This window comes from Pimephales promelas, chromosome 5, assembly GCF_988280905.1.
Source record: "Pimephales promelas chromosome 5, fPimPro1.hap1.1, whole genome shotgun sequence".
NCBI classification, from domain to species: Eukaryota; Metazoa; Chordata; class Actinopteri; order Cypriniformes; family Leuciscidae; genus Pimephales; species Pimephales promelas.
In genome coordinates this window covers 5,103,530-5,116,641 of record NC_142773.1, presented here as the reverse complement: position 1 = coordinate 5,116,641, position 13,112 = coordinate 5,103,530, and the positions used below count along the sequence as shown (strand labels likewise).

Here is a 13,112-nt window from a genome sequence, read left to right as displayed (position 1 = left end):
TGACGGCTGCATGGTGTGTCTACGAAACAGGTGAGGTATGTGCACAAAAAGGTTTTATCATTGTTATCTCTTCACTCAAAGAACAAAAAATGCGCTGCTTTCTAATTTTGGGGGGAGAGAATTGTGGATCCTGGTAGCAAAGGGGCGGAGTTATAAAGCTCAATGTCCAAGAATATGTTTGAGTTCGGGATCGATTCCACGAGCTCCCTACGAGGTTGGGTAGGATAATGAAGAGTGCAAGGACACTGCAAACATATTCTGAGAGAGGTCCAATGCAAGCTATGCTGCCTTTTTCTCGACCCAGGCGTTCTCTCTAGGTTCTTTCCAACAAATCAGAAGCATCACACAAATGAAACATAAGCAGATCTCCCTCTATCAAAACAGTTGTGAGTCTCCTAACCCATAGAACCCAATGCTCCTTGCAGGTCAGTTGAAGGGTTACCTCTTTCATCAGCCAAACCATTTCCAACACAATATGGTGAACTGTATCTCCATCATGTTAATGAGAGGGGTTGAAAAGCACCAAATTACTACTTCCAACATCCAAAAGGTTGTGGCGAGGTGGCCGAGTGGTTAGGTGATGGAGTGCTATTATGTTGTGTTGTGCACACGTGGGTTTGAATACCATCCTCGTCGTTTGATGTCTTTAGTGTTTTCAGAGAGCCAAGTGCGCCTGGCAAAGCCGTTCAATGTACCCTACCTGCCAAATTTAGCGACATCATCCTTAATATAGCTGCAGAAACAGAGAGAAAATGTAGTGTACACGTCAACCGCACAGGTGCCCCTCAAGGCGAGCTTTAGCTGAATGTGTCGAGAGAGCAAAGTGCGCCTGGCAAAGCCATTCAAAGAACCTTGCTGCCAACTTTAACAACATCATCCTTAAAATAGCTGCCGAAACACACCACTGCCTAGCTTCAGGAAAACAGGTCTGGTCGAGTGACGGGGTGGCCGAGTGGTTAAGGCGATGGACTGCTAATCCATTGTGCTCTGCACGCGTGGGTTAGAATCCCATCCTCGTCGTTTGATGTCTTTAGCTCTCTCAGAGAGCGAAGTGTGCCTGGCAAATCCGTTCAATGTACCCGGCCTGCCATGTTTAGCAAAGTCATCCTTAATATAGCGGCAGAAACACACCACAGCCCAGCTTCGGGCAACACATGCTGGAGAGTGACGAGGTGGCCGAGTGGTTAAGGCGATGGACTGCTAATCCATTGTGCTCTGCACGCGTGGGTTCGAATCCCATCCTCGTCGTTTGATGTGTTTAGTGTTTCGAGAGAGACAAGTGCGCCTGGCAAAGCCGTTCAATGTACCCTACCTGCCAAATTTAGCGACATCATCCTTAATATAGCTGCAGAAACAGAGAGAAAATGTAGTGAACACGTCAACCGCACAGGTGCCCCTCAAGGCGAGCTTTAGCTGAATGTGTCGAGAGAGCAAAGTGCGCCTGGCAAAGCCATTCAAAGAACCTTGCTGCCAACTTTAACAGCATCATCCTTAAAATAGCTGCCGAAACACACCACTGCCCAGCTTCGGGAAAACAGGCTTGGTCGAGTGACGAGGTGGCCGAGTGGTTAAGGCGATGGACTGCTAATCCATTGTGCTCTGCATGCGTGGGTTCGAATCCCATCCTCGTCGTTTGATGTGTTTAGTGTTTCGAGAGAGACAAGTGCGCCTGGCAAAGGACCTTGCTGCCAACTTTAACGACGTCATCCTTAAAATAGCTGCAGAAACAGAGAGCCTAGCGAACAGGTCAACTGCAGGGGTGCCCCTCAAGGCAAGCTTTAGCTGAATTTCATTTTAATTGTAGCTGCAGAAAAAGCACCTGTTCATTTCTGAAAACATTGTCGAGGACAGGATCAAAACAAGAAGGCCCCTGTTGCATGGATATGATCTTTATAAAAACAAAAATACATTCTAAGGGAGGTCCAAATACTGACTACACCAACCGTCTTCAAGCTCATGTCTTTGCCGTCACAGTGAATGCAGCACTTTCAAGGAGCGAAAGCACAATTCTGTTCTTTCAACAAGTCTCAAAGCCTCCTAAGAGAAACAGGTGAGGTATGTGCACAAAAAGGTTTTATCATTGTTATCTCTTCACTCAAAGAACAAAAAATGCGCTGCTTTCTAATTTTGGGGGGAGAGAATTGTGGATCCTGGTAGCAAAGGGGCGGAGTTATAAAGCTCAATGTCCAAGAATATGTTTGAGTTCGGGATCGATTCCACGAGCTCCCTACGAGGTTGGGTAGGATAATGAAGAGTGCAAGGACACTGCAAACATCCTCGTCGTTTGATGTCTTTAGCGTTTTCAGAGAGCCAAGTGTGCCTGGCAAAGCCATGCAATGTACCCGGCCTGCCATGTTTAGCAAAGTCATCCTTAATATAGCGGCAGAAACACACCACAGCCCAGCTTCGGGCAACACATGCAGGAGAGTGACGAGGTGGCCGAGTGGTTAAGGCGATGGACTGCTAATCCATTGTGCTCTGCACGCGTGGGTTCGAATCCCATCCTCGTCGTTTGATGTCTTTAGCGTTTTCAGAGAGCGAAGTGTGCCTGGCAAATCCGTTCAATGTACCCGGCCTGCCATGTTTAGCAAAGTCATCCTTAATATAGCGGCAGAAACACACCACAGCCCAGCTTCGGGCAACACATGCAGGCGAGTGACGAGGTGGCCGAGTGGTTAAGGCGATGGACTGCTAATCCATTGTGCTCTGCACGCGTGGGTTCGAATCCCATCCTCGTCGTTTGATGTGTTTAGTGTTTCGAGAGAGACAAGTGCGCCTGGCAAAGCCGTTCAATGTACCCTACCTGCCAAATTTAGCGACATCATCCTTAATATAGCTGCAGAAACAGAGAGAAAATGTGGTGAACACGTCAACCGCACAGGTGCCCCTCAAGGCGAGCTTTAGCTGAATGTGTCGAGAGAGCAAAGTGCGCCTGGCAAAGCCATTCAAAGAACCTTGCTGCCAACTTTAACAGCATCATCCTTAAAACAGCTGCCGAAACACACCACTGCCCAGCTTCGGGAAAACAGGCTTGGTCGAGTGACGAGGTGGCCGAGTGGTTAAGGCGATGGACTGCTAATCCATTGTGCTCTGCATGCGTGGGTTCGAATCCCATCCTCGTTGTTTGATGTCTTTAGTGTTTTCAGAGAGCCAAGTGCGCCTGGCAAAGCCGTTCAATGTACCCTACCTGCCAAATTTAGCGACATCATCCTTAATATAGCTGCAGAAACAGAGAGAAAATGTAGTGAACACGTCAACCGCACAGGTGCCCCTCAAGGCGAGCTTTAGCTGAATGTGTCGAGAGAGCAAAGTGCGCCTGGCAAAGCCATTCAAAGAACCTTGCTGCCAACTTTAACAACATCATCCTTAAAATAGCTGCCGAAACACACCACTGCCCAGCTTCGGGAAAACAGGTTTGGTCGAGTGACGAGGTGGCCGAGTGGTTAAGGCGATGGACTGCTAATCCATTGTGCTCTGCATGCGTGGGTTCGAATCCCATCCTCGTCGTTTGATGTCTTTAGCGTTTTCAGAGAGCCAAGTGTGCCTGGCAAAGCCATTCAATGTACCCGGCCTGCCATGTTTAGCAAAGTCATCCTTAATATAGCGGCAGAAACACACCACAGCCCAGCTTCGGGCAACACATGCAGGAGAGTGTCGAGGTGGCCGAGTGGTTAAGGTGATGGACTGCTAATCCATTGTGCTCTGCACGCGTGGGTTCGAATCCCATCCTCGTCGTTTGATGTCTTTAGCGTTTTCAGAGAGCGAAGTGTGCCTGGCAAAGCCGTTCAATGTACCCGGCCTGCCATGTTTAGCAAAGTCATCCTTAATATAGCGGCAGAAACACACCACAGCCCAGCTTCGGGCAACACATGCTGGAGAGTGACGAGGTGGCCGAGTGGTTAAGGCGATGGACTGCTAATCCATTGTGCTCTGCACGCGTGGGTTCGAATCCCATCCTCGTCGTTTGATGTGTTTAGTGTTTCGAGAGAGACAAGTGCGCCTGGCAAAGCCGTTCAATGTACCCTACCTGCCAAATTTAGCGACATCATTCTTAATATAGCTGCAGAAACAGAGAGAAAATGTAGTGAACACGTCAACCGCACAGGTGCCCCTCAAGGCGAGCTTTAGCTGAATGTGTCGAGAGAGCAAAGTGCGCCTGGCAAAGCCATTCAAAGAACCTTGCTGCCAACTTTAACAACATCATCCTTAAAATAGCTGCCGAAACACACCACTGCCCAGCTTCGGGAAAACAGGTTTGGTCGAGTGACGAGGTGGCCGAGTGGTTAAGGCGATGGACTGCTAATCCATTGTGCTCTGCATGCGTGGGTTCGAATCCTCGTTGTTTGATGTCTTTAGTGTTTTCAGAGAGCCAAGTGTGCCTGGCAAAGCCGTTCAATGTACCCGGCCTGCCATGTTTAGCAAAGTCATCCTTAATATAGCGGCAGAAACACACCACAGCCCAGCTTCGGGCAACACATGCAGGCGAGTGACGAGGTGGCCGAGTGGTTAAGGCGATGGACTGCTAATCCATTGTGCTCTGCACGCGTGGGTTCGAATCCCATCCTCGTCGTTTGATGTGTTTAGTGTTTCGAGAGAGACAAGTGCGCCTGGCAAAGCCGTTCAATGTACCCTACCTGCCAAATTTAGCGACATCATCCTTAATATAGCTGCAGAAACAGAGAGAAAATGTGGTGAACACGTCAACCGCACAGGTGCCCCTCAAGGCGAGCTTTAGCTGAATGTGTCGAGAGAGCAAAGTGCGCCTGGCAAAGCCATTCAAAGAACCTTGCTGCCAACTTTAACAGCATTATCCTTAAAATAGCTGCCGAAACACACCACTGCCCGAAGCTGGGCTGTGGTGTGTTTCTGCCGCTATATTAAGGATGACTTTGCTAAACATGGCAGGCCGGGTACATTGAACGGCTTTGCCAGGCACACTTGGCTCTCTGAAAACACTAAAGACATCAAACGACGAGGATGGGATTCGAACCCACGCATGCAGAGCACAATGGATTAGCAGTCCATCGCCTTAACCACTCGGCCACCTCGTCACTCGACCAAGCCTGTTTTCCCGAAGCTGGGCAACACATGCAGGCGAGTGACGAGGTGGCCGAGTGGTTAAGGCGATGGACTGCTAATCCATTCTGCTCTGCACGCGTGGGTTCGAATCCCATCCTTGTCGTTTGATGTGTTTAGTGTTTCGAGAGAGACAAGTGCGCCTGGCAAAGGACCTTGCTGCCAACTTTAACGACGTCATCCTTAAAATAGCTGCAGAAACAGAGAGCCTAGCGAACAGGTCAAGTGCAGGGGTGCCCCTCAAGGCAAGCTTTAGCTGAATTTCATTTTAATTGTAGCTGCAGAAAAAGCACCTGTTCATTTCTGAAAACATTGTCGAGGACAGGATCAAAACAAGAAGGCCCCTGTTGCATGGATATGACCTTTATAAATACAAAAACACATTCTAAGGGAGGTCCAATGCAAGCTATGCTGCCTTTTTCTCGACCCAGGCGTTCTCTCTAGGTTCTTTCCAACAAATCAGAAGCATCACACAAATGAAACATAAGCAGATCTCCCTCTATCAAAACAGTTGTGAGTCTCCTAACCCATAGAACCCAATGCTCCTTGCAGGTCAGTTGAAGGGTTACCTCTTTCATCAGCCAAACCATTTCCAACACAATATGGTGAACTGTATCTCCATCATGTTAATGAGAGGGGTTGAAAAGCACCAAATTACTACTTCCAACATCCAAAAGGTTGTGGCGAGGTGGCCGAGTGGTTAGGTGATGGACTGCTATTATGTTGTGTTGTGCACACGTGGGTTTGAATACCATCCTCGTCGTTTGATGTCTTTAGTGTTTTCAGAGAGCCAAGTGCGCCTGGCAAAGCCGTTCAATGTACCCTACCTGCCAAATTTAGCGACATCATCCTTAATATAGCTGCAGAAACAGAGAGAAAATGTAGTGAACACGTCAACCGCACAGGTGCCCCTCAAGGCGAGCTTTAGCTGAATGTGTCGAGAGAGCAAAGTGCGCCTGGCAAAGCCATTCAAAGAACCTTGCTGCCAACTTTAACAACATCATCCTTAAAATAGCTGCCGAAACACACCACTGCCCAGGTTCGGGAAAACAGGTCTGGTCGAGTGACGAGGTGGGCTGGGCTGTGGTGTGTTTCTGCCGCTATATTAAGGATGACTTTGCTAAACATGGCAGGCCGGGTACATTGAACGGCTTTGCCAGGCACACTTGGCTCTCTGAAAACACTAAAGACATCAAACGACGAGGATGGGATTCGAACCCACGCATGCAGAGCACAATGGATTAGCAGTCCATCGCCTTAACCACTCGGCCACCTCGTCACTCGACCAAGCCTGTTTTCCCGAAGCTGGGCAACACATGCAGGCGAGTGACGAGGTGGCCGAGTGGTTAAGGCGATGGACTGCTAATCCATTCTGCTCTGCACGCGTGGGTTCGAATCCCATCCTTGTCGTTTGATGTGTTTAGTGTTTCGAGAGAGACAAGTGCGCCTGGCAAAGGACCTTGCTGCCAACTTTAACGACGTCATCCTTAAAATAGCTGCAGAAACAGAGAGCCTAGCGAACAGGTCAAGTGCAGGGGTGCCCCTCAAGGCAAGCTTTAGCTGAATTTCATTTTAATTGTAGCTGCAGAAAAAGCACCTGTTCATTTCTGAAAACATTGTCGAGGACAGGATCAAAACAAGAAGGCCCCTGTTGCATGGATATGACCTTTATAAATACAAAAACACATTCTAAGGGAGGTCCAAATACTGACTACACCAACCGTCTTCAAGCTCATGTCTTCGCCGTCACAGTGAATGCAGCACTTTCAAGGAGCGAAAGCACAATTCTGTTCTTTCATCAAGTCTCAAAGCCTCCTAAGAGACCGTCAAAAATTGCCAAGGCTGACTATATTTCAAGTCATCCCAGCGGGGTATTGGGTAAAGTTTTCAACCAGCAAAGATCACGTCTCGGATAAACCTCATAGACTACGATATTGCCTCTGCGAAAGAATGCCGGCAAAAGGAGCAGCGTCTTCCGTGCTTTTATCTGGACATGGAACGACAGGGTGGTATCAAGCTTTAAACTGCCATGTAATAAGCTTTTGGGCACTGACGGCTGCATGGTGTGTCTACGAAACAGGTGAGGTATGTGCACAAAAAGGTTTTATCATTGTTATCTCTTCACTCAAAGAACAAAAAATGCGCTGCTTTCTAATTTTGGGGGGAGAGAATTGTGGATCCTGGTAGCAAAGGGGCGGAGTTATAAAGCTCAATGTCCAAGAATATGTTTGAGTTCGGGATCGATTCCACGAGCTCCCTACGAGGTTGGGTAGGATAATGAAGAGTGCAAGGACACTGCAAACATATTCTGAGAGAGGTCCAATGCAAGCTATGCTGCCTTTTTCTCGACCCAGGCGTTCTCTCTAGGTTCTTTCCAACAAATCAGAAGCATCACACAAATGAAACATAAGCAGATCTCCCTCTATCAAAACAGTTGTGAGTCTCCTAACCCATAGAACCCAATGCTCCTTGCAGGTCAGTTGAAGGGTTACCTCTTTCATCAGCCAAACCATTTCCAACACAATATGGTGAACTGTATCTCCATCATGTTAATGAGAGGGGTTGAAAAGCACCAAATTACTACTTCCAACATCCAAAAGGTTGTGGCGAGGTGGCCGAGTGGTTAGGTGATGGACTGCTATTATGTTGTGTTGTGCACACGTGGGTTTGAATACCATCCTCGTCGTTTGATGTCTTTAGTGTTTTCAGAGAGCCAAGTGCGCCTGACAAAGCCGTTCAATGTACCCTACCTGCCAAATTTAGCGACATCATCCTTAATATAGCTGCAGAAACAGAGAGAAAATGTAGTGAACACGTCAACCGCACAGGTGCCCCTCAAGGCGAGCTTTAGCTGAATGTGTCGAGAGAGCAAAGTGCGCCTGGCAAAGCCATTCAAAGAACCTTGCTGCCAACTTTAACAACATCATCCTTAAAATAGCTGCCGAAACACACCACTGCCCAGGTTCGGGAAAACAGGTCTGGTCGAGTGACGAGGTGGCCGAGTGGTTAAGGCGATGGACTGCTAATCCATTGTGCTCTGCACGCGTGTGTTCGAATCCCATCCTCGTCGTTTGATGTCTTTAGCGTTTTCAGAGAGCCAAGTGTGCCTGGCAAAGCCGTTCAATGTACCCGGCCTGCCATGTTTAGCAAAGTCATCCTTAATATAGCGGCAGAAACACACCACAGCCCAGCTTCGGGCAACACATGCTGGAGAGTGACGAGGTGGCCGAGTGGTTAAGGCGATGGACTGCTAATCCATTGTGCTCTGCACGCGTGGGTTCGAATCCCATCCTCGTCGTTTGATGTGTTTAGTGTTTCGAGAGAGCAAAGTGTGCCTGGCAAAGCCATTCAAAGAACCTTGCTGCCAACTTTAACGATGTCATCCTTAAAATAGCTGCAGAAACAGAGAGCCTAGCGAACAGGTCAACTGCAGGGGTGCCCCTCAAGGCAAGCTTTAGCTGAATTTCATTTTAATTGTAGCTGCAGAAAAAGCACCTGTTCATTTCTGAAAACATTGTCGAGGACAGGATCAAAACAAGAAGGCCCCTGTTGCATGGATATGATCTTTATAAAAACAAAAATACATTCTAAGGGAGGTCCAAATACTGACTACACCAACCGTCTTCAAGCTCATGTCTTTGCCGTCACAGTGAATGCAGCACTTTCAAGGAGCGAAAGCACAATTCTGTTCTTTCAACAAGTCTCAAAGCCTCCTAAGAGAAACAGGTGAGGTATGTGCACAAAAAGGTTTTATCATTGTTATCTCTTCACTCAAAGAACAAAAAATGCGCTGCTTTCTAATTTTGGGGGGAGAGAATTGTGGATCCTGGTAGCAAAGGGGCGGAGTTATAAAGCTCAATGTCCAAGAATATGTTTGAGTTCGGGATCGATTCCACGAGCTCCCTACGAGGTTGGGTAGGATAATGAAGAGTGCAAGGACACTGCAAACATCCTCGTCGTTTGATGTCTTTAGCGTTTTCAGAGAGCCAAGTGTGCCTGGCAAAGCCATGCAATGTACCCGGCCTGCCATGTTTAGCAAAGTCATCCTTAATATAGCGGCAGAAACACACCACAGCCCAGCTTCGGGCAACACATGCAGGAGAGTGACGAGGTGGCCGAGTGGTTAAGGCGATGGACTGCTAATCCATTGTGCTCTGCACGCGTGGGTTCGAATCCCATCCTCGTCGTTTGATGTGTTTAGTGTTTCGAGAGAGACAAGTGCGCCTGGCAAAGCCGTTCAATGTACCCTACCTGCCAAATTTAGCGACATCATCCTTAATATAGCTGCAGAAACAGAGAGAAAATGTAGTGAACACGTCAACCGCACAGGTGCCCCTCAAGGCGAGCTTTAGCTGAATGTGTCGAGAGAGCAAAGTGCGCCTGGCAAAGCCATTCAAAGAACCTTGCTGCCAACTTTAACAACATCATCCTTAAAATAGCTGCCGAAACACACCACTGCCCAGCTTCGGGAAAACAGGCTTGGTCGAGTGACGAGGTGGCCGAGTGGTTAAGGCGATGGACTGCTAATCCATTGTGCTCTGCATGCGTGGGTTCCAATCCCATCCTCGTGGTTTGATGTCTTTAGTGTTTTCAGAGAGCCAAGTGTGCCTGGCAAAGCCGTTCAATGTACCCGGCCTGCCATGTTTAGCAAAGTCATCCTTAATATAGCGGCAGAAACACACCACAGCCCAGCTTCGGGCAATACATGCAGGCGAGTGACGAGGTGGCCGAGTGGTTAAGGCGATGGACTGCTAATCCATTGTGCTCTGCACGCGTGGGTTCGAATCCCATCCTTGTCGTTTGATGTGTTTAGTGTTTCGAGAGAGACAAGTGCGCCTGGCAAAGGACCTTGCTGCCAACTTTAACGACGTCATCCTTAAAATAGCTGCAGAAACAGAGAGCCTAGCGAACAGGTCAACTGCAGGGGTGCCCCTCAAGGCAAGCTTTAGCTGAATTTTATTTTAATTGTAGCTGCAGAAAAAGCACCTGTTCATTTCTGAAAACATTGTCGAGGACAGGATCAAAACAAGAAGGCCCCTGTTGCATGGATATGACCTTTATAAATACAAAAACACATTCTAAGGGAGGTCCAAATACTGACTACACCAACCGTCTTCAAGCTCATGTCTTCGCCGTCACAGTGAATGCAGCACTTTCAAGGAGCGAAAGCACAATTCTGTTCTTTCAACAAGTCTCAAAGCCTCCTAAGAGACCGTCAAAAATTGCCAAGGCTGACTATATTTCAAGTCATCCCAGCGGGGTATTGGGTAAAGTTTTCAACCAGCAAAGATCACGTCTCGGATAAACCTCATAGACTACGATACTGCCTCTGCGAAAGAATGCCGGCAAAAGGAGCAGCGTCTTCCGTGCTTTTATCTGGACATGGAACGACAGGGTGGTATCAAGCTTTAAACTGCCATGTAATAAGCTTTTGGGCACTGACGGCTGCATGGTGTGTCTACGAAACAGGTGAGGTATGTGCACAAAAAGGTTTTATCATTGTTATCTCTTCACTCAAAGAACAAAAAATGCGCTGCTTTCTTATTTTGGGGGGAGAGAATTGTGGATCCTGGTAGCAAAGGGGCGGAGTTATAAAGCTCAATGTCCAAGAATATGTTTGAGTTCGGGATCGATTCCACGAGCTCCCTACGAGGTTGGGTAGGATAATGAAGAGTGCAAGGACACTGCAAACATATTCTGAGAGAGGTCCAATGCAAGCTATGCTGCCTTTTTCTCGACCCAGGCGTTCTCTCTAGGTTCTTTCCAACAAATCAGAAGCATCACACAAATGAAACATAAGCAGATCTCCCTCTATCAAAACAGTTGTGAGTCTCCTAACCCATAGAACCCAATGCTCCTTGCAGGTCAGTTGAAGGGTTACCTCTTTCATCAGCCAAACCATTTCCAACACAATATGGTGAACTGTATCTCCATCATGTTAATGAGAGGGGTTGAAAAGCACCAAATTACTACTTCCAACATCCAAAAGGTTGTGGCGAGGTGGCCGAGTGGTTAGGTGATGGACTGCTATTATGTTGTGTTGTGCACACGTGGGTTTGAATACCATCCTCGTCGTTTGATGTCTTTAGTGTTTTCAGAGAGCCAAGTGCGCCTGGCAAAGCCGTTCAATGTACCCTACCTGCCAAATTTAGCGACATCATCCTTAATATAGCTGCAGAAACAGAGAGAAAATGTAGTGAACACGTCAACCGCACAGGTGCCCCTCAAGGCGAGCTTTAGCTGAATGTGTCGAGAGAGCAAAGTGAGCCTGGCAAAGCCATTCAAAGAACCTTGCTGCCAACTTTAACAACATCATCCTTAAAATAGCTGCCGAAACACACCACTGCCCAGCTTCGGGAAAACAGGTCTGGTCGAGTGACGAGGTGGCCGAGTGGTTAAGGCGATGGACTGCTAATCCATTGTGCTCTGCACGCGTGGGTTCGAATCCCATCCTCGTCGTTTGATGTCTTTAGCGTTTTCAGAGAGCGAAGTGTGCCTGGCAAATCTGTTCAATGTACCCGGCCTGCCATGTTTAGCAAAGTCATCCTTAATATAGCGGCAGAAACACACCACAGCCCAGCTTCGGGCAACACATGCAGGCGAGTGACGAGGTGGCCGAGTGGTTAAGGCGATGGACTGCTAATCCATTGTGCTCTGCACGCGTGGGTTCGAATCCCATCCTCGTCGTTTGATGTGTTTAGTGTTTCGAGAGAGACAAGTGCGCCTGGCAAAGCCGTTCAATGTACCCTACCTGCCAAATTTAGCGACATCATCCTTAATATAGCTGCAGAAACAGAGAGAAAATGTGGTGAACACGTCAACCGCACAGGTGCCCCTCAAGGCGAGCTTTAGCTGAATGTGTCGAGAGAGCAAAGTGCGCCTGGCAAAGCCATTCAAAGAACCTTGCTGCCAACTTTAACAGCATCATCCTTAAAATAGCTGCCGAAACACACCACTGCCCAGCTTCGGGAAAACAGGCTTGGTCGAGTGACGAGGTGGCCGAGTGGTTAAGGCGATGGACTGCTAATCCATTGTGCTCTGCATGCGTGGGTTCGAATCCCATCCTCGTCGTTTGATGTCTTTAGTGTTTTCAGAGAGCCAAGTGCGCCTGGCAAAGCCGTTCAATGTACCCTACCTGCCAAATTTAGCGACATCATCCTTAATATAGCTGCAGAAACAGAGAGAAAATGTAGTGAACACGTCAACCGCACAGGTGCCCCTCAAGGCGAGCTTTAGCTGAATGTGTCGAGAGAGCAAAGTGCGCCTGGCAAAGCCATTCAAAGAACCTTGCTGCCAACTTTAACAACATCATCCTTAAAATAGCTGCCGAAACACACCACTGCCCAGCTTCGGGAAAACAGGTTTGGTCGAGTGACGAGGTGGCCGAGTGGTTAAGGCGATGGACTGCTAATCCATTGTGCTCTGCATGCGTGGGTTCGAATCCCATCCTCGTCGTTTGATGTCTTTAGCGTTTTCAGAGAGCCAAGTGTGCCTGGCAAAGCCATTCAATGTACCCGGCCTGCCATGTTTAGCAAAGTCATCCTTAATATAGCGGCAGAAACACACCACAGCCCAGCTTCGGGCAACACATGCAGGAGAGTGACGAGGTGGCCGAGTGGTTAAGGCGATGGACTGCTAATCCATTGTGCTCTGCACGCGTGGGTTCGAATCCCATCCTCGCCGTTTGATGTCTTTAGCGTTTTCAAAGAGCGAAGTGTGCCTGGCAAAGCCGTTCAATGTACCCGGCCTGCCATGTTTAGCAAAGTCATCCTTAATATAGCGGCAGAAACACACCACAGCCCAGCTTCGGGCAACACATGCTGGAGAGTGACGAGGTGGCCGAGTGGTTAAGGCGATGGACTGCTAATCCATTGTGCTCTGCACGCGTGGGTTAGAATCCCATCCTCGTCGTTTGATGTCTTTAGCTCTCTCAGAGAGCGAAGTGTGCCTGGCAAATCCGTTCAATGTACCTGGCCTGCCATGTTTAGCAAAGTCATCCTTAATATAGCGGCAGAAACACACCACAGCCCAGCTTC

General features: G+C 48.3%; 11 non-coding genes across 11 annotated transcripts; 9 read left to right on the top strand and 2 right to left on the bottom strand.

Annotated features, from left to right (window-relative positions):
* The first annotated feature begins 1,166 nt into the window (after nt 1-1,166).
* On the top strand, nt 1,167-1,248 carry trnas-gcu (transfer RNA serine (anticodon GCU)). The gene has a single exon. It is a non-coding gene; the product is annotated as a tRNA-Ser (tRNA).
* Nucleotides 1,249-2,429: 1,181 nt separating this feature from the next.
* On the top strand, nt 2,430-2,511 carry trnas-gcu (transfer RNA serine (anticodon GCU)). Its single transcript has one exon. It is a non-coding gene; the product is annotated as a tRNA-Ser (tRNA).
* Nucleotides 2,512-2,657: 146 nt separating this feature from the next.
* Nucleotides 2,658-2,739, top strand: trnas-gcu (transfer RNA serine (anticodon GCU)). Its single transcript has one exon. It is a non-coding gene; the product is annotated as a tRNA-Ser (tRNA).
* Nucleotides 2,740-3,881: 1,142 nt separating this feature from the next.
* On the top strand, nt 3,882-3,963 carry trnas-gcu (transfer RNA serine (anticodon GCU)). The gene has a single exon. It is a non-coding gene; the product is annotated as a tRNA-Ser (tRNA).
* Nucleotides 3,964-4,488: 525 nt separating this feature from the next.
* On the top strand, nt 4,489-4,570 carry trnas-gcu (transfer RNA serine (anticodon GCU)). The gene has a single exon. It is a non-coding gene; the product is annotated as a tRNA-Ser (tRNA).
* Nucleotides 4,571-6,887: 2,317 nt separating this feature from the next.
* LOC148980822 (U4 spliceosomal RNA) lies at nt 6,888-7,028 on the bottom strand. Its single transcript, XR_016168676.1, has one exon. It is a non-coding gene; the product is annotated as a U4 spliceosomal RNA (small nuclear RNA).
* A 1,264-nt stretch (nt 7,029-8,292) lies between these two features.
* Nucleotides 8,293-8,374, top strand: trnas-gcu (transfer RNA serine (anticodon GCU)). The gene has a single exon. It is a non-coding gene; the product is annotated as a tRNA-Ser (tRNA).
* An 807-nt stretch (nt 8,375-9,181) lies between these two features.
* On the top strand, nt 9,182-9,263 carry trnas-gcu (transfer RNA serine (anticodon GCU)). The gene has a single exon. It is a non-coding gene; the product is annotated as a tRNA-Ser (tRNA).
* A 1,013-nt stretch (nt 9,264-10,276) lies between these two features.
* Nucleotides 10,277-10,417, bottom strand: LOC148980819 (U4 spliceosomal RNA). The gene has a single exon (XR_016168711.1). It is a non-coding gene; the product is annotated as a U4 spliceosomal RNA (small nuclear RNA).
* Nucleotides 10,418-11,453: 1,036 nt separating this feature from the next.
* Nucleotides 11,454-11,535, top strand: trnas-gcu (transfer RNA serine (anticodon GCU)). The gene has a single exon. It is a non-coding gene; the product is annotated as a tRNA-Ser (tRNA).
* Nucleotides 11,536-11,681: 146 nt separating this feature from the next.
* Nucleotides 11,682-11,763, top strand: trnas-gcu (transfer RNA serine (anticodon GCU)). Its single transcript has one exon. It is a non-coding gene; the product is annotated as a tRNA-Ser (tRNA).
* Nucleotides 11,764-13,112: the final 1,349 nt, after the last annotated feature.